This window comes from Notothenia rossii (genome assembly GCF_949606895.1).
Source record: "Notothenia rossii genome assembly, chromosome: 1".
NCBI lineage: Eukaryota > Metazoa > Chordata > Actinopteri > Perciformes > Nototheniidae > Notothenia > Notothenia rossii.
Genome location: NC_136912.1, coordinates 57746352 through 57766363, shown reverse-complemented (window position 1 = coordinate 57766363; position 20012 = coordinate 57746352). Strand labels below are relative to the sequence as shown.

The 20012-nt window shown below is 39.5% G+C and overlaps 1 protein-coding gene across 1 annotated transcript in view; it reads right to left on the bottom strand.

Moving 5' to 3' along the window:
• LOC307021219 (uncharacterized protein) overlaps window positions 1-20012 on the bottom strand; it is a 616546-nt gene that overhangs the window by 106168 nt on the left and 490366 nt on the right. The gene's annotated exons all lie outside the window — the stretch shown is intronic.

Below are 20012 nucleotides of genomic sequence, written 5' to 3'. Positions count from 1 at the left end.
TTTCTAATTTATTAAATATTAAATGATTCCCTTGGTGCAATGTTTCTTCACATCCCCCAGATGAAAGTTTGTGGTATGCAAATTCAATTGCCTTTTAGATGTCAACTCTTTTTTTTAAATGTCACATTTAGCGAGTAGAGCCATTTTCCCTTGTTGTTTGTTTGTCGGTCCCCGGTCCTCCTTAAATTCATATTTATTCATCTCCAGTTGTGTTTAGCTTTTCAACACAACTTACATACTGTCTGCTCTGATACCGCTGCATTGTTAAACTTCATTAGTGGTGTCTGAATAATCTGCTTTGTTCTCGTACAACAAAGGGGACTCAGCAGACCACAGACTCACATATCAATCTTCATTGTTTTGCAGGCTATGAACCAGAGCCCTGTTTCTTGGTAACTGTCCAACACGTGGACAAAAACAACCTTCATGAACCCTTCCAATCCAACCCTGTCTCCTAAAAATTACGTTCCCACAGAACTAAACTGCATTTTCAATTACGTTTAGCTAGAAACTTATTTTCTCCCACGTTACGTTTGTTATGAACGTATCTCAAATAAGTTTATTTTCTACATATCTTCTAGAAACATATTTTCTCCCACGTTACGTTTCTTATGAACGTATCTTAAATACGTTTATTTTCTACGTATCTTTGCCATTTATTGTCTTGCTTATAATAATGATAATAGTCATTTATAAATATCATTTTAGAGCACACATTTAAAATCAGTAGGCGAGGCTGTAATTTCGCCAGCTGTTACTCTCATGAGCGAGGCAGAAAATAATAGTTTTAACATGCCAAAAAGCTGCTGTGTCGTTTATTGCACCTCAAACATTAAAACAAATCCAGAGTTACGTGTTTCTGTACTTCCTCTAAGAAGAAAGGACAGAAACAGAAGATCTCTGTGGCTTCAGGCTTGATGGCCGTTCAAATGACAGCGTTGGTTTTCCCAAAAGTGGGCGGGGCTGTAAAGTGGCGTTGATTTTACTCTCATCTATTATTCAAAACCATTCTATTAATTTATTCCGAGTGTTCTTGCTTTTTTCTTTGGAATTCATCACATAACGGCATTGTAATACACGGTTCGGCTGCATTACATATCTGCCGTAGTTCTTTATTTATAGAGCCCTGATGAGAAGACTTCTGGACAAACAGGAGAACTGCTGCCAAAACTGAAAATGTGACGTGGATCATACATTTTAAACAACATCTTGCATTTCTTTTCACAAAATACGTGTCCTTGCAGTATCAATAGTAATTTGGCTGACTTCTATATTTGATCCAATTGGTAGATAGGTTATATTTACACCATAACGGTGCACAGCTGACGGAAAAGGACTTACTGATTTTCTTTGAATATAAGAATGTAAATACTGAGTTGAGAGAATAGTCAGGGGATTTGGGTGATGGGAGACACATCTATGGAATCACAATTTCAATAGCTTACCATTAAATGACGGATATGCCTTTATGTCTGTGATGTTTTACAAATCAGATATTAATGTGTGTAAAACATGAGAAATAGTATAGCAATATCCTGTACAATTATGTAAAAACATGAATTAAACTACACATCTTGAGAAGTTATACATACATAAGTGTCCTACACTAATAATACAAAGTCATTATTAGTATGCTGTGTGTACCTTGTGTGCACCGCCTAATGGTTAAAGCACGTTATTGAATTATTTTTGTTGAATAATGTTATTTGATGAAAAAAATATTAAGAGTACATACTTTCATAGGGGGGAAGTAGAAGGTCAATGATAGAAATATAGAATATAAAAAATCAAGAAGATACTGTAAGTGATCTCTAAAATAAAACAGTTTAGTGCAGGATGTACAAAGATATTAATAAGAGGATGTGCAAAACAGACAAACTAATTAACCTTTATTGACACATTAAGAGAATACTTTAGGTTAAGGTCTTCTTTCAAAGAAGAAAAAAGCTTTGGGGGTATCTATCTACAGATAAATATTAAGCCTGACAAAGTACTTAACGTCTAATATATTGCTTTCCTGCAATGTTAACTATGTTGAAGCACTTATTTTAACTGATATTATACATATTAATTATACTCTTATGTATGTAGATAGTATAAGAAATGTGCAGAATTTGACACTTTAATGGTGGAGGTACACACATATTGATAGATGTCTTGTAATGCACTGTTGAGGAACCTGCGACCCAAGTTTTTCATTCATTGCATAACTACACCGTAGTTGTGTATATATGTCAATACACCTTAGAAAATCTTGAAATCTTGAAAGTGATGTGCAAAATAGAAATGATATACAGTTTGTTATCAACTATTAGTAGAGAATAACTAGTAATTAATATACTTTATAGAGATCTGCAAATAAATGTTTTGTCTTCTCAAGCACCAACTATAAAATATCTCTCCTGATTGTTGGCACTTGAAAATCACCTTCCCTGAATTTTACTCAGTTGTAACTAAAGTCTGCTTTAAGGCTTGTTTATATTTCACATCATTAATCAGAATCTGCAAAGTAACAAAAATAAATGTAGTGGAGTAAAAATACCAGGTTAACCTCTGAATTGAAGTGGAGTAGAATTACAAAGTAACAATGAGCTGTTATGTGGGTATATATTAATGCTGCCCATTATGGATACAAGCGATTTTCACCCATTTAGTAATTACATGTTTTGAATTTGTACACACCAATTTGTTTCCTATCGCCTAAACCTCCAGGGCTGTACACAGTTTAATACTGTCAACTTCTAATTTTGGGAAAAACGAAAACGTCTTTTAAAACTACAATTCCCAGTAGAGACGTGCCATAGAGAAGATGTTGCGAAACACAATAGCCAGTGTATTTCTGGGGGGGCGTTCAAGTCCAGTTTTGAATAGTCTGCCGTGGTTTCGTTCCATTTCAAAGAGCTTGGCGCCCGGCGTAACCTTGGCGCACTGCCATTCCAACATCCAATCCCAGAGCTTGAAGATTAATCACGGGGTTTGTCAACGGGACTGTAGTCCCAAACGATAGGTGGGGATTATGGGTAGTGTAGTGTCTTCGGCCATCCTAAACAGATTTTTTCTTCCTGATATCATAACGCATTAACAACACCACATCTGGCGTCACAGAGATCTTCTGTTTCTGTCCTTTTCTTCTTAGAGGAAGTATAGAAACACGTAACCCTGGGTTTGTTTTAATGTTTGAGGTGCAATAAACGACACAGCAGCTTTTTGGCATGTTAAAACTATTATTTTCTGCCTCGCTCATGAGAATAACAGCTGGCGAAATTACAGCCTCGCCTACTGATTCCAAATGTGTGCTCTAAAATGATATTTATAAATGACTATTATCATTATTATAAGCAAGACAATAAATGGCAAAGATATGTAGAAAATAAACGTATTTGAGATACGTTCATAAGAAACGTAACGTGGGAGAAAATACGTTTCTAGCAATCGTAATTGAGAATGCAGTTTAGTTCTGTGGGAACGTAATTTTTAGGAGACAGGGTTGTCCAATCGGGTCTCCGCTTAAAGCACAGTACCTAAACAGCGCTGGTAAAAATCACCAACGACCTCCTCCGTGCAGCTGACTCTGGACTGCTCACCATCCTAATCCTCCTTGACCTCACAGCTGCCTTTGACACCATCTCACACCCACTGCTTATCAAACGTCTGGCAGACATTGGGATCACTGGTACTGCACTCTCATGGTTTTCATCCTACCTCACAGGCAGAAAACAATATGTCCGTCTCAGCACCCACTGGTCAATCTGCTCCACAGTATTGGGTCCACTCCTGTTTATTATCTACCTACTCTCCCTTGGCACTATCCTCCGTCAGCATAATGTCCATTTCCACTGTTACGCCGATGATACCCAGGTCTACATTTCCAGCAAACCCAACACTGCCCTCCCTCCAACCTCTCTCACCAACTGCCTCCAGAACATCAGGAGCTGGATGAGCAGGAACTTCCTAAAACTCAACGGCAGCAAAACCGAAGCACTACTGGTTGGCACCAAAACCGCCCTCTCCATAACCTCATCCTTCCCTGGCTCCAACCTCATCATTGATGGCTACTCCATCCGCTTCTCTGGCCAAGTTAAGAGCCTTGGTGTCATCCTGGACAGCTCCCTCTCATTTTGACCTCACATAAATTACATCAACCGGACTGCCCTCTTCCATTACATTACATTACATTGCATTTAGCTGACGCTTTTATCCAAAGTGACTTACAATTAGTGCGTTCGACCAACAAGATACAAACTTGAAGAAAACAGAATCATATACAGTAAGTACATCAGGTTTCATAGAGCTAAAACATTTAAAGTGCTACTCAACTGGCTTTAGATAAGCCAGTCCTTTATTAGTATACAAATGCTTTGTTAATAGTTCTATCGCTCGAAGTGGAGTCGAAAGAGATGAGTTTTCAGTCTGCGCCGGAAGACGTGTAAGCTAACTGCTGTCCTGATTTCAATGGGGAGCTCATTCCACCATTTTGGAGCCAGGATAGCAAACCCACGTGTTTTTGCTGATGGGAACTTGGGTCCCCCTCGCAGTGCGGGTGCAACGAGCTGTTTGGCTGATGCAGAGCGGAGTGCACGTGCTGGGGTGTACAGTTTAACCATGTCCTGGATGTAGGAAGGGCCAGATCCATTCACAGCATGGTACGCAAGTACCATTGTCTTGAAGTGGATTCTAGCAGTTACTGGAAGCCAGTGAAGGGAGCGGAGGAGCGGCGCAACATCTCCAGACTCCGCTCATCCATTTCTCAATCAAACACTGAAGTCCTGGTCAATACATTTGTCATGTCCCGCATCGACTACTGTCATCCTCTCAGGCATTCCCACAAAATTCATCAATAAACTACAAATCATACAGAACTCTGCAGCCCGGATCATCACTGGCACCAAGGCCTCAGAACACATCACCCCCATCCTCATCTCCACTGGCTCCCTGTTCAATCCTGCATCAACTTCAAAAACCTACTGCTCACTTACAAAGCCCTACATAACCTGCCCCCCCCCCCTATCTGGCTGACCTTCTTCAGGAGTACACCCCCTCTCGCTCCCTCCGCTCCTCATCTGCTGGTCTGCTAGCCGTCCCCACCCCACGCCTTGTCACCATGGGTGCTCGGGCTTTTAGCTGCACTGCTCCCAGACTCTGGAACTCCCTCCCCCCGCACATCCGACAGTTATACAAACACAATCACCATATTCAAATCCCAATTAAAAACCCATCTGTTAAAATCTGCCTACTCACTGTAGTGCTCCCCATTATATGTTTCATTTGTGTCCACTTGATTGTCTCCTCCATGATTTCCTGTTTATGTTTTTAGTTCTGTTGCCTATTAGCATTTTTAACAAATTGTACGGTGTCCTTGGGTGTCATGAAAGGCGCCTAAAATAAAATGTATTATTATTATTATTAACTCTTCATCTCAAAATTAAGACTGTTTTATAAAGTTTTTCTATGAACACTTTTAACATGTTTCCCAAAGCAGCACTTTAAGGATACCCTCTGAGGTAATGTAGTGTATTTATCTTCCTAAGTTGTGCAACCCTTTGCTCCTTTGCTCCTTTCACACGCATACAATATATTTGCCAAGATGTTGATCTCAACCTGCTGAGTGTAAGCTTTTGTGACTGCATCTTTCACGGCTGCATCCAGACGACAACATCTTCCCACAAGCAGTCAGACCAGCATCACTAGAGAATGCATTTACTTTCAGATATTTGCTTTACTTTAGTGTTAAATGTTTGCTTTCAGCTGACATGAGTCATGTTAAGTTATCGCTAATAACAACCCACAGTTTCCTGATTTTGCTGATTCACAATCAAAGCTTTTAAGTAATAAAAATAACAGGGACTTCTTTGTCGAGAATTTATTGGAAATGAAATGTTTACTACCCAAATTGTCAAAGCTTTTATCATAGACTGTATACGGCTTTTACTGAAGTTTACTACCTACCCCACCCCTACTGGAGACACAAAGAGGGACTCAAAAAAACACTTTTTGGATATTAAACACCATGGCAACAGTCAAGCATTCGGGTCAGCCGGTTAATGTCTGAGTTTCTGCTGCAGGTCCAGGAGCTTCTTAAGATGCTATAGGCTTTCTACGAGTATGTTTTGAGATATACTACAATCCTAAAAATGAAGACTATTATTTGTACCCCATCAGTATAGTATTTATCCTCACTCCTCTCCTGAATGTTTTCCCGCTGCGCTCCCTCAGCTTTGTGCCGTTTGAATTTTTTTTCAATGCTACTTGTATTCAACTGCTAGACATTTATTGAACGCCCACTTATCTTCACACTAATTAAGTTTTAAGAAACACATCCATCACGCTATTGAGGCAGTTAATTTACTACTGCAGTGTGAATCTGAAACGCTCCTCAGGATGGTGCACCCATTTCTCACCACACTGCACCGGCTCTTACACAGACCCAATTAAAGATTATAATACAATTATTGTTGATACATTTCATTCTTAAGAGTTTTTTTTTAAAATATAATTTGATAGTAAAGAGATGGTTTTCACCCAGTTAGAGTAGAAATCTTCATAAGCTTTCAGTTAAAATTCAAATAGTCAAATGATTTATGCAAAAAAATGGCATGGACTTTAAACATATCCACAGTTACCACATTGTTTGCCATTCTTACACACACCTCTTTTTATTGTAGCTCCTCAGTCTCTGTCCCCCCCCTCCTACATAATAAACCTCCACCCAATTTGTCATGAAATCCCTCATTTGCTGGATACTCAGAAAGGCAGATTATGCTTATTTTTCATTTGGACAGAGGGAGATGGAGCCAGGTGTTTGGCAGCAGCGGAGTGTTCAGGTGTAACTGTGCTGGTGATGGGACATGACGAGCAGCCGCAGATGAAGGATGAGGCGTGGAGGATTTTGGGAAGAGCAGGACCCCTCGACCTGCTCCCTCAAGAACACCCCCACTGATCTGAGCCGTGGAAAGTTTCTTCTGAATCACTTCTTGCTGGAATCAGCTCCTATTTCTTAATTAGCCACTTAAAGCCATATTGAAAATACAGCTGTTAATGTGGGAGAGTGGAGAAGTGATTCCGCTTTGCTCGACAAGATTTATTCATGCGGCCTCCTCAGACAATAGACCATTTTACATCAGTATCATGCTATGTGAAAAGTATAATGCTCATGTTTGTTTTAACATTGTTTACAGAACTTGCATAGAAACAGAATGGTGCAGGAATCAGTCCTCAAGCTGGAAATACAGTAAGTGTGCAACTTACCACCTCCGGTTCCCTGGTCTAGGCAATGGGCAATGATTGTTTTTTGTGTGTTTGTAGTTAGATGCCTGGAATAAGGTTAAAAGATTTTAACATTTAGTTTTACGACATAAAATACCTCAGTATTGGGGAATGTCTGAAGCTTTTATGTATCTTAAATATAGCGTTTGCTAACAAGTGGCTAAATGAGACAACTGAACGATAACATGCAAATCAGAACCTTAAAGCTGTGTTAATGTGGTGATTATCTTCCTCAGCAAAATGTGTAATTATAAACGTGTTTATATAACCTCCTACAATATTCCAAATCAAATAGCAATCCATTGTTTCCTGTCGAGGGAGCCCCTTGCAATGCTAGCTTCCGCTCAGACTACAGAAATACTTCATCACTGCACCCTATATGGTAATATATTCTTGCGTAATAATTTGGAGTTTTTCTCTTAATTGTAGTATCACAAATAGTCTTTTACAATCAAGTTATGACAATTTCACAAATAATGGCTATTAAGGAAATGATGAAGACATTTTGGACTGCAACTTGGACTTCAAATATAAACCGGTAACTCCAATTGTGCAGTTGTAGCTCTATACAACACGTTCTCACTCCCAACCCGTCACATATTAACGGACGGTCAGGGCCCCTCCCCGTCACTCTATTAGCTACGTACAGGGTACCCCTTGGAAGTCAGTTTTCAATGGGCAGGGCGTCCCATAGACCTTCATAGACCTCCCATAGCGTTGATAATAGACGCCATGAGAACGCTCCCCGGCAAATGCTACCCCAACGGTCAGTTGTTATTGTCAATATTAATATAATAACTAGTGGGAATGCTTTATGCTGAGAATCTGACGCTAAACTGCTATGCTGAAATGTAATGTGTAAGAAGAAAGTGAAGAATTTAGATTGAAATGATACATGAACACAGGGGGCTTGAATGTGTGATGAGAGAAGAAAATAAAGTAAAAAGGTTTGGAAAAGCAGCAGAATATTTTAACTGCAAACTTGTGAACTAATTTGATGGCGAATGATCTGTCGCCATGGCAACCGCATTTGACGACACCCCATAATACGCTTAGATGCGTTGATGGCTGCATCGTTACCAAACCTGTGAAGTTTTGGGCTGTTTGGAGTATTTTCAGTCCAGCCCTTTGTAGCATATTATTTCGATGAGAGATGAACAGAGCGCCACTGGTCTTTCAACTAAAGACACAGCCACGCAAAAACTGCGGCATTTGTACAGCTCCTTATGGGTACTGCAATTAGTGAAGTGCTTTCCTCCGTGGTGAAACGATCAGCACTGCACCACGGAGGAAAGCGGCAGAAAGTCACCTGGAGATAAAGAGAGCGGGGCTGCGTTGCGTGCATGGCTTCCTTCTGCAGGTAACGGGGAGACGCGCTCTGGCGGCGGTCTCGTTCAGGGTCCGAAAATACAATTTAAATATTTTGCACACTTATTCCACTTATTCCTAGTGTGCCACTGGTTACGGTGCCGCGTGCCAATGCTCGCACGCGTGCCAGGGGTTGCCGACCCCTGCTCTATGGCATAGAGCATGTTGCAAAACACACAATAGCCAGCATGTGTAGTTCCGTGGACGGGGGGGTGGTGGACCCGTTCAAATCCAGTTTTGGAAAGTCTGCCGTGGTTCCATCCCATTTCAAAGTGCTGTTCGACGCTCGGCGTAACCCTCGGCGCACACTCAAACATCCAATCGCAGAGCTTGAGGACTATCACAGGGTTTGTCAAGCGAAGCGGAGAGAATACTTACTTCCGGGTGTAAAATTCTCTAAAACAACTATGAGCTGCTCCGACCCTCGGTCCTGACGGACTCCAACTTGTGTTTATTAATCAAACAAATAAATAAACACAAGGCTAATTATGTGTTATTGTTGAGTAAATAACAGTGTGTGGTTTTGAAAATAATACAAAATTAGAAGGAAAAAACGATGAAACAATAAAGATTTCAGTATTCTGAGCCCCTACTCTCCCCATAACTGACAACAACAAAAGTCCTACATTATTCAATTAAAATAAAGAAGTTAACACAATAAGTGTGGCTTGATATTGAGTAAGAAAAAGGTTGATAAACGCTGTGAGAATCGATCTGTGGAGAGCATTTCGCTGCGATCTCAACTTGTCTATTACCAACGTTCAGGGAGCTCTATGCAAGTCAATGGGACGCCCTGCCCATTGAAAACTGACTTCCAAGGGGTACCCTATGTAATAGAGTGACGGGGAGGGGCCCTGACCGTCCGTCAATATGTGACGGGTTGGGAGTGAGAACGTGTTGCTCTATAATGAGAGACCTTGGTCAGGGTTGTCATTTGGCATCAACTATGTCAAATAAGTTTTAAATAATGCCAGGTATTGATAAAATGGTCACTGCTGGTTGTGAATTCACCACAGAGTCAGAGATCATCTGATTCTAAATCATGTTTTTTATAATTTACCCACATAAAGCTTTATTCAGGTTTTATCTTGTGGTGGAACAGCACGTGCACAAAGAAGTAGTCACTGATGAACCATGATAGGAAACAATGAGCCAAAACACACATTTTTTTGTTGCTTACATTTCTGTTCAAAATGGCGCATAGCGACATCAGGGGGCAGAACATGTCCTGAGAAGATGTTTAGACAAGCCATTAAATAATAGCAATTAGTACATCTGCAACCTTAGTCTAACAAGACTAATTGTCAACATGTTTCAATGCAGAACATTAGAAAATACAGTTGATAATGTTTTACGCTTTGTATCCTGCATCACCTCCAGTCTCACTTATGTACTTTATGGTGCAATTTCAATCCTGAACAAACAAGACTCACTATGAACATCTTTTAAAAGAGAAAAAGTTACAGCATCCATACTTGCATTACATCGATTTTGCAAAAAATTTTTTGCAATAAATAATGTTTTAATATAATAAATATTAGCAGTGCATCTTGATGCCTGTTAATGCATTTTAAGCTCCTTTTGCAGGACATAAGGAGTTCTTTATAATTGCACTATATTTCTGCAATCTTTTGTATGTTAACTGAATTCGAAAAAAAGTATTTTTTCCACGAGCTCTGCATTAACATTAGTTTTCTGGTTATTTGTGCTTTTAAAGGGGAGTGATTTTATCATTTCTATATTTCCTTCCATATTTGACATCTAAATCCTCTGGTTTGACTTTTTCAGAAAGTAGAACATAAAAAGAAATAGCCATGCCCGTAAGCCCGCTCATCTGAACACAGCCCTATCATGTAAACCCCTGAATTGAAATATCCTCTGCTTGAAATATTGACTTTAATATCTCATTGTGAACAATTTATGTAACCTTTTGATGTTAAATCCATACTCAATTCTGCAGAATGTTATAGAAATATGCAGAAAGGGGATAGGAGGCATTATTATGTTTTTTTCCTTCAGAGAAATTACATTTTACGGTTGTAACAGCAACCTCCCCTGTGTTCTCTTTAGTCCATGAGGGAAAAAAGACGGGGCCATTAAGGCAAAATGAAAAGAGCTATTGATTGGGCTCTTATGCCTTTTCTATCTGCCTCATTTCCTAAATGCATGATAATAAGGGCCTGCCACTGAAACTAACAATACTCCTTAATGAATGGAGCTCTAAAGAATTAACCTAAGTTCCCATAATGATTCACAGATGTAGCCTTCAATGGTTGATATACATTTTGTTTTGTTGTTTTGTGGATTCATGTTCCATTTACCAAATACACGCTCATCCCCTTATACCATTATGATGCAATCAAGACATTATTTGATGATTTCTGTTTTGAGAAATGGCTTTCTTGTTATCAGAGATGTCTGAGGCGACGTTTCTAAAAGCTATCCTATTAGAATAATGTCACAGTTGATGTATTGGAGATAATAATAGTCAAATAGGGAACAGTGGGTTATAACAAGTATGGAAAATCATGCTTTTAGCTAATGGAGTCTTTTAATAGAGATATTGGCATGAGAGCAGCACAAAGTGGGAGAATGAGAAATGAAAATCAAATCCACAGCTTGCTAATACAGGGTGACTGACTAATATAGAAATTAGCAAATTATTTCCCCAGGAGATGCAACAAAAAAAAAGCACAATCCTTTAGATCTTTAATGTGAGACTTATTTCAATACCAATAATGTTTATCACAAAGTAAAGATTGTGAACATCGTACGGGAATTATAAGCAGAACTCATCTTATTTTCTACCTTCATAATTTCATGAAAATGTTATTTAATGCTTTAACTGCTTCGACTACTACCATTTTTGCATTAAAGTATGATAGTGCAGAAGGTCAACAGTAGCCAGGACTCGTCTGCAAAAAGTCTGTATAGGGTCTTTACAAATAACACAAATAAATGTAACCCTTCAATCTCTGTATCCTTGAGGATACATTCATTTAACACTGTGTCCATGTGAAAAACATGGGTGTTATAACATTGTAATAACAGTGTAACTAACGTGTAGTATGTGTGTAATATTGGTGTCATGGGTGTTATATCGGTCTAATAACAGTCTAATGGGTGTAAAATGGGTATAATATGGGTGTATTACGGGTGTTATAAAGTATAATAATGTTGTAATATAGGTCTAATAACAGTGTAATATGGGTGTAACATGGTTATTATATGGGTATATTACAGGTAGGTATGGGTATCGTTAGGATTTTATCGATACCGATACCTGCTTATCGGTATCGGTATTTTTCGACTCTTATCGATACTTTTCAATAATTTGGTGCTCAAAATTATAGACATGAATACAAGATGTGAAGATTAAACAGTCATTTTATTGTAATTTTCTTGCAGAAATAACTGTATAACTTATACATTAGCTTCTCAGAAGCAGACTAAAATAAGTTAAATGGGCCCACATGGCTCGCCCTATCATGCTTTTTGGGGTTTTCCCTCAGATAGAGGATGAAAAGAGACATTTTTTAACATTTGTAAATCAGTTGCATCTTCATCCAGACATTTCAAACTGACAACCTAGCTCGACAAGAGATCCTTAAGACATTGTCCTATAGCAACATCATGCAAAACTGTGATATGAAGAAATTGGTCAAAAGGCTAAGATGGCAAAAAGATAAAGGCGAGTACGTATATTATTCTGGATTGTACTTTTAAATCATCACAAAATAAATGATGTGCTGAACTGAAACACGTCAAAATGTGTCTGAAGGTTTAAACATAGAACAAAGTATTTGAGCTTAAAATATGTCAATTCCTAGTAAACGACCAACAATTGCTGAACCTTATATTGAAACGTTGACCTTTAACAACATTTAAATGCAGTTTTCCAATTCACAATGACATCTGTAAGTTTAACTGGTTTATAAAGAATTCAATGAAAGGCCACATTGTTATAGGTGTAGGAGCTCACATTAATACACTGTCATTGTTAATAAACTAAAAAAAGACAAGGTGATGTGCCTGCAAGACTTCACTCACAAAACATATTACCCGTGCGCAGCAGCAAACCTGCCTGCGAGCCTTCGCTCGGGTCAAATTTATACACGGTGCGGCTGAAGCCCGCGAAAACGGTATAGTTAACCCAGTCTCACAGCATTTCGTGTTATAGTCACGACATTTAATCTATTGATTCGTGTTCACCAACACGATTTTCCCCTTTTTTTCGTGTCACACAGAACGATTTTAAAAGCAAGGTATTTCTATTGGTAGTATGTTTCGTGCCTGCAGCACGTCTTTTTGTCCGTTCGGTTCTTGGAAGACCGAAGCTGTGCGGTTCATAAAAACATGTTTTTAGTCAATATCAAGTCACGATTATTGTTTTTATTTTAAATCGTATAATGTCGGACGTTTTTTGTCGTCTGTGAGCAAAAGAAATGGGGCTCAGAGCCTCAGAATACTGAAATCTGTATTTTTTGTAATCTTTTTTTCCTTCTAATTTGTTATTCTTTTCTAAATAACACACTGTTATTTACTCACCAATAACACACAATTATCCTTGTTTTTATTTATTTGTTTGATTCCATAATCTCTGGCTTTTTTGGCGTCTGTCAGTAACTGAATTTCAAAATAAAAATAACCGGAAACAGACATAGGCCTATAAGGGACATTTCGAGCATCATTGCGATACACAGCCACTGAACTGATTACCCAAGGTCCTCAGCTATGGTTTAAGCTCGCTGATTGGATGTTTTAGCCGCAATGCATGTAGGGATATGGTGTTAATGCGATATTAAATCTGAAAAACATTTCTGAGTTTAGGATGGCCCATAATCTCCTATCGTTTAGGACTACTATCCCCGTGATTAATCTTCAAGCTCTGGGATTGGATGCTGGAGTGGCAGTGCGCCGAGGTTACGCCGAGCGTCAAACAGCTGTTTGAAATGGAAGGAAACCACGCCAGACTATCCAAAACTGGAATGACGTAGGGACGTCTCTACTGAAGGTTTTCGTTTTTCCCAAAATTCGAAGTTGCCAGTATTAACCCTTTGGAGTCGACCGTCACGCCGGCGTGATCAGATCACATGTTCAAGCCGGTCCCGCATAAAAACAACAGTCCGGACAACATTGCTGTGTGTTTCTGTCGAAAGTACTGGCTTGAAACTATATCCCAGTCTTTGTTTCATGCAAAAAGACCCAGTAGACACGGAGATACGATGATATAAAGTTAATACATTTCAAAAGTATGAAAAATGGAAGCACATATTTGAATATCTTCGCCGTATTTTATCATTTTACGAAACGGAAAATACTGGAAACTGTAGATTCTGCTCAAAAGGATGTATTTACCAGGGAGGGGGTGAGGTAATCAGGTAAACGGAGTGATACGAAGCAAGACGAAAAGAGACGAAGAGGGACAGCGGGAAATGGAGAGAGACGAAGATATACGAAGACAGGCGGCGGGAGACAAAGAGAGACGGCGGGAGACTGCAATTGAAGTAAAGTGACAGAGAAACGTTGAGAATTTAGATATAGTTCGATAGATTTAGAGTTTTGAAGATTCAACTATGATGAAGAGCAGTGGCGGCTGGTGGAAATTATTTTAGGTGGGGCTATTGTAATGATGAATAAACCACACGGGGAACATTTTGAGAAATTGGCTACACTATTTCATCATTGCTGTTATATGATTATCCTACGGTATTTAGCGTCTACAGCACCTCCGCTTTTAGGGTTGAAGTAGACCCAAACGTTGCCCGGAGGTCCACCGGTGTTGTTGCGGGAGCTGCTGCACTAGCTAACGCTCCACTAGCTAACGCTACATTAGCAAAACAAACGCTTATTTATTTTGCAAATGGTGCGTCGGGCTTCAAACACTTCAAACACTTCAAACCAACTCCACTGGTTTCAACCAAGCACTAAATTAGATGTTTTCCAACCAAATACGGTTGAACTGACACTTCCCCATATTCATTTGTAAGTAGATTCGAAGATACATGAGTTTCTGACTGCCGCAAGCTGAAGCTTGGTTGCTAGGTTACTAGCTGGGTGTTCTCCAATAAGGGGCCGGGGGAAACAAAGTTAGTGATTACTGGTTCCATGTTGATTTAATTCAATACAAATTGTTGGGGGGAACTGAAAGGCTATTATCGTACTGGTTACTTTGCAGCCCGGACATTTTCCCCAAAACACATTTTGACGCTATCGCAACACAGAAGTACCTTTCAAATCCGATCATTTTTAAGACCTTCTAAATCATATTTAAGACCTTTCTTATTTTTTTGGTAATATTTAAGACCTTTTTAAGGCCTTACATTCAGATTATCAAATGTAAGACTTTTTAAGACCCCGCGGGAACCCTGAGGAGACTAAATACGAACATTATATGCAGACACAGACGTGGTTCAGAAACACAGAAATATTAGAAAACAGACCATTAAGGCAAAACATCTAGTTTGATGGATGCTGTCAAAACTCAACTACAATAATGTATGTGTGTGTGTGTGTGTGTGTGTGTGTGTGTGTGTGTGTGTGTGGGTGTGGGTGTGTGTGTGTGTGTGTTTGTGTGTTTGTGTGTTTGTGTTTATTTAGCACGGACACATATCTGTCCCCGGCTGTTTGAAGAGCAAGCATGGGAAACAAAAGACAGTGTGTACCTCTTTGCATCCAGCTAGTCACACACACAGTTACAGTCACACTCCCTTTAATTGGCATAATTAATAGATAGTTTAGCTTCTCACCATCATTTGCTGTGGCCCCCTGATGTTAACGATCGTAACTGAAAGGCTGCCTGTCAAATGTAAACAGCCACGTGGCTCGCAAACTCTCGCGAGAGTTTTACACAAGACGGATCCTTTCTAGCCATAACCCTACACCGGGCGCTGACATTGGCGCCCGGTGATCATCAGATTTGACGACGCTGATTGGCTCAAATTATGTTTCGGAGCCATAGCTTACAGATAGCAACAGTCAGCTGCTAGTGGCTGCTGCTGCACTGGTTGAGGGCTCCTCTCTTAGCGCCCAGACGAGAGAGGGTAATGATACACGGGCAAGGCCAGGCAGGAAACATGTGACTTATCAGTAAGTTTAGACATCGTAAAATCATTTTAAACAAGATTTAATTGTAGATTATACATTTTACTGATACCAATTACATAATATGTACCTTGTTCATTAAAAGTTAAAATTAAAAAAAAATATTAAAAAAAAAAATTAAATTTTTTTTTTTAAATTTGTATTTGTAATGTGGGAAGAGGTGGGGCGGCGCCCCTAGCGCCCCTATGGGCCGGCCGCCACTGAAGAACTCTGAACGTGAGTCAAGTTATGAGCTTGTTTTTTGACATGGAGGAGGAGGAGGAGCCTGTGATGTTGCCCTCTTGTCGTAGTTGACAGAAACTGCTTTGAAGCGTGGCACAGATAAAGACAGAAAAAACAGATTTTTGTTCATAATGTTTATACAGGACTGTCTCAGAAAATTAGAATATTGTGATAAAGTTCTTTATTTTCTGTAATGCAATTAAAAAAACAAAAATGTCATACATTCTGGATTCATTACAAATCAACTGAAATATTGCAAGCCTTTTATTATTTTAATATTGCTGATTATGGCATACAGCTTAAGAAAACTCAAAAATCCTATCTCAAAAAATTAGAATAGTTCCTCAGACCAAGTAAAAAAAAAAGATTTATAACAGCAAAACACAATCAAACATTTGAAAATGTCCATTAATGCACTCAGTACTTGGTTGGGAATCCTTTTGCACGGATTACTGCATCAATGCGGCGTGGCATGGAGGCAATCAGCCTGTGGCATTGCTGAGGTGTTATGGATGCCCAGGATGCTTCAATAGCGGCCTTTAGCTCATTAGCATTGTTGGGTCTGGTGTCTTTCAGCTTCTTCTTCACAATACCCCACATATTCTCTATGGGGTTCAGGTCAGGGGAATTTGCAGGCCAATCGAGGACAGTAATGCCATGGTCAGTACACCAGTTACTGGTGGTTTTGGCACTGTGGGCAGGTGCCAGATCATGCTGGAAAATGAATTCCTCATCTCCATAGAGCTTTTCAGCAGACGGAAGCATGTAGTGCTCTAAAATCTCTTGGTACACAGCTGCATTTACTCTGGGCTTGATGAAACACAGTGGACCAACACCAGCAGCTGACATGGTACCCCAAACCATCGCTGACTGTGGGAACTTCACACTGGATTTCAAGCAACTTGGATTTTGCTCCTCTCCAGCCTTTCTCCAGACTCTGGCGCCTTGACTTCCAAATGAAATACAAAACTTGCTTTCGTCTGAAAAGAGGACTTTGGACCACTGTGCAACTGTCCAGTGCTTCTTTTCCTTAGCCCAAGTCAGACGCCTCTTCCGTTGTCTTGAGTTCAGAAGTGGCTTGACCATGGGAATACGGCTATTGTAGCCCATTTCCCGGACACGTCTGTGAACAGTGACTTTTGATACCTGGACTCCAGCTTCAGTCCACTGTCTTTGAAGCTCCCCCAAATTCTGGAAGCAACTCTTCTTCACAATGCTGTTAAGGCTGCGGTCATCTCTCTTGGTTGTGCAGCGTTTCCTGCCACATTTCCCCCTTCCAACAGACTTTTTGTGGATGTGCTTTGAAACTGCACTCTGTGAACAGCTTGCTCTTTGAGAAATTTCTTTTTGTGTCTTACCCTCCTGATGGAGGGTGTCAATGACGGTCCTCTGGACAGCAGTCAGATCAGCAGTCTTCCCCGTACTTGTGATTTAGTTTACTGAACCAAGCTGAGTGTTTTTCAAGGCTCAGGAAACCCTTGCAGGTGTTTCGAGTTAATTAGACGATTCAAGTGATTCGTTGAACACCCTACTAGTATACTTTTTCATGATATTCTAATATTTAGAGATAGGATATTTGAGTTTTCTTAAGCTGTATGCCATAATCAGCAATATTAAAATAATAAAAGGCTTGCAATATTTCAGTTGATTTGTAATGAATCCAGAATGTATGACATTTTTGTTTTTTTAATTGCATTACAGAAAATAAAGAACTTTATCACAATATTCTAATTTTCTGAGACAGTCCTGTATATATATTTGTATTATATTTATAATAACACTTTTGCCTTATCAGAACGAAATTCCATGTACATTATTTCAGCTTTTAAATGTTTTGTTGTGCCTACCGTGTCACTGTTGACAGAACTTGAGAAATGAGGGAAAAAAGCCTATGGATACACCTGTTATTTGTTCATAAAATGTGTATATAGGTTCATGCTACCTCAATCAAACGTTCACATTATCATAGTGACATCCCATGCATCTATTTCCAGCTTTCAAATGGTTTCTTTGTGTATGTTTGTGTTACCTATATGAAAACTAATATCATTTCAAAATCGTTTTTTTTTCGTTTTTTTTGTGATTTTGGGTCCAAAATGTTCATTCACTCTGTTTGACACGGAAAAGCTAGTCCACGCCTTTGTCTCCTCAAGGCTGGACTACTGCAATGCACTCCTCATCGGGATCCCTAAGAAAAGCCTCCAGAGGCTCCAGTACATCCAGAACAGCGCTGCTAGGATCCTGATGAGGGTGCGCAAATATGATCATATCACCCCCATCCTGAAATCACTACACTGGCTCCCCATGGAATTGAGGATCGAATTCAAGGTCTCCGTCCTCACACACCAGTGTATCTATGGAACAGCCCCTCCATACCTCAAGGAACTCCTCACCCCCCCTTACCTCCGTGCGGACCACCCGCTCCAGCAACTCAAACCTCCTCAAACCCCCGAGGACTAAGCTCCGTACCATGGGAGACCGGGCCTTCTGCTCGGCTGCCCCCAGTCTGTGGAACGCTCTCCCCGACCACATGAGAGCATCACAGACCGTGGAGGTTTTTAAAAAAGGCCTCAAAACCCACCTCTTCAATAGAGCCTTTCCCTAGACCTTTTATTTATTTATTATCACCCTTTTATCTTATTTTATTCTTTTTACTTATTTATTTTTATTTATTGCTTTTTATTCTTTTTATTCTTTTTACGATGTTAGCACTTCGGGATTTGAATGCAAATATGAAGTGCTTTATAAATTAAAGCCATTATTATTATTATTATTATTATTATTATTATATAGTATCTCAAAATGAAAGAAATAACTATCAGGTTATATAGGTGAGGTTGTCCTTAAAAAGAAGATACCAAACATTGACATGTCAAACATTTCTTAATGGGGTTTAGTAAGACAAATCAAAAGTATGCGAAAACGGCCAAATTAGCCCAGGACTCCAAAGGGTTAAATACATTGGTGTTATCAAATGTAAAACATATAATTAATAAATGGGTGAAAATCGCTTGTGTCCATAATGCGCAGCATTAATATATGCAGCCCTGCACATCACTTTTTTGTTCTCAAAGGAGCACCTGGAGGGGGTGCTAGTGGAGTATGAAGCCCTCTGTATCGCGAAATGTCAACGTGGGGGGGGGGGGGGTGGTGCGCGCTCGTGCCTCGCAGCAGGGAACGCATGAAGCAGACCCTTCACGCGTCTTAACAGTTCTTATGCAACTCGCAAATATCTCTCTCTTCTCTCTTTTCTATCTCTCTCTTCTCTCATGTCTCTCTGTCTCTCTCATTGTTGGTGCGCAAATGCGCTTTTTTCAAATGATCCGGTGCTCCTTTTTTGGCGGTGGGTGCGCATGCGCACCTGCGCACCAGTTATGTGCAGCCCTGAATATATACGCACATGACAGCTCATTGTTACTTTGTAATTCTACTACAATTCAGAGGTTAACCTGGTATTTTTACTCCACTACTTTTATTTGAGTTACTTTGCAGATTCTGATTAATGATGTGAAATATAAACAACCCTTGAATCAGACTTTAGTTACACCTGAGTAAAATTCAGCTATGGTTTAGTTATGCAATGAATGAAAAACTTGGGTCGCAGCTGAGGTTCCTCAACAGTGCATTACAAGACATCTATCGATATGTGTGTATACCTCCACCATTAAACTGTCATATTCTGCACATTTCTTATACTATCTACATACATAAGAGTATAATTAATGTGTATAATATCAGTTAAAATAAGTGCTTCAACATAGTTAACATTGCAGGAAAGCAATATATTAGACGTTAAGTACTTTGTCAGGCTTAATATTTATCTGTAGATAGATACCCCCAAAGCTTTTTAATTATTTAAAAGAAAACCTTAATCTCAAGTATTATTTAATGTTTTAATAAAGGTTAATTCGTTTTTCTGTTTTGCACCTCCTCCTATTAATATCTTTGTACATCCTGCACTAAACTGTTTTATTGTAGAGTTCACTTACAGTATCTTCTTGATTGATCATTGACCTTCTACTTTCCCCCTATGAAAGTATGTACTCTTTTCATCA